The sequence below is a fragment of the Octopus bimaculoides genome, chromosome 4, assembly GCF_001194135.2.
Source record: "Octopus bimaculoides isolate UCB-OBI-ISO-001 chromosome 4, ASM119413v2, whole genome shotgun sequence".
NCBI classification, from domain to species: domain Eukaryota; kingdom Metazoa; phylum Mollusca; class Cephalopoda; order Octopoda; family Octopodidae; genus Octopus; species Octopus bimaculoides.
This window is the reverse complement of record NC_068984.1, coordinates 80,824,264-80,825,580: the sequence shown is the minus strand read 5'-3', so window position 1 is coordinate 80,825,580 and position 1,317 is coordinate 80,824,264.

The following is a 1,317-nucleotide window of genomic DNA, read 5'->3' as shown; positions in this document are numbered from 1 at the left end:
TATTATTATTATTATTATTATTATTATTATTATTATTATTATTATTATTATTATTATTATTATTATTATTTTATATCAGTAATTAAAAATAGAACAAAGTGAATCGGTTCTTTTCAAGACCAAGGTCAGCGCTCTCATTGATCGCAAGTAGTAGTATACATATTTGACCTCTGCTGACCCCAAGGGTGTGAAGCTTCTTTTGTCTCCTTATCGCACAAGTATGCCTATTACTGACCTCCTCACCATCTGCCGAATCTATTTACAGATCTGTGGAATTTGGTCTATTCACCAAGCTGCTTCTCTTCCTCCTACTATCCCATTCAACCCTCACATATTTATAATTATCTCAAGTACAAAACAAAAGTTGAAACTAAACAACATTTAATAACACCACACAGTAGTAGTAGCATAGGTGACAGATTTAAATAAATAAAGGTTAGCCACAACTATACAAATCAAGGCACTATTGATGGTAACTAACGATGAACAATGCTGTAATAGCAAGTTTAAAGTAACTGTGACGGTATTTATGGTGGAGTCGACAATAATGGCAGAGACAACAACGGTCTCTTCATCTGCCACAATACAGAGCTCAATACTAATAATTTTAATGTAGCACAAATATGTCTAACGAAGCACAAAGGAAAACTACAACAGTACACCAAATCGCTTGCCCTATGGTTAATCTGGAAGCGCATACCCCAGGAGAGAGCCAGTCTGGGATAAAAAGAAAGCATCCACTGGCACAAACACTTCTCTGAATACGAATCTGGATGGTCACTTAAACGGGAACAGCCCCAGCTCGAGCCCTTCATAGTCCACCACCACACCTACCACAGAAAGAAAAATGTAAGAGGATCAAGTGAACCTGAGAGGAGTATACGGAAGTAATATACGCCTATTACTATGCATTAGACAGGCCATCTGAAGAGAAACACATCGCACACTCTTATTAAATATGGAGAACAGAAAATCAAGACATCAGACTATATTTGGATGAAAACAAGTTAGCAAATGTTAGGAGAGATATCCTCAGAAATAAAAGACTCACAGATATTATTATTATTATTATTATTATTATTGTTCAGTAGTTTTATTTTTATAACGTGCTTTCACTTCACTACCGAGCGCAGCTCTGTGCGCCTTGGGTATGTGCTGTGGTTTGCTGTGGTGCTCTTATGTTTACTGTATTGAAAGTGTTTTGCGTAGAATGTGTGCAGTACCCAGTAGTGCAATTTTCTGTATGTTATATATATTTGTAAGTCCTGGTGTTTTTGTTATGTATTTGTCTGAATATTTTTTTATTATACCTAAGGC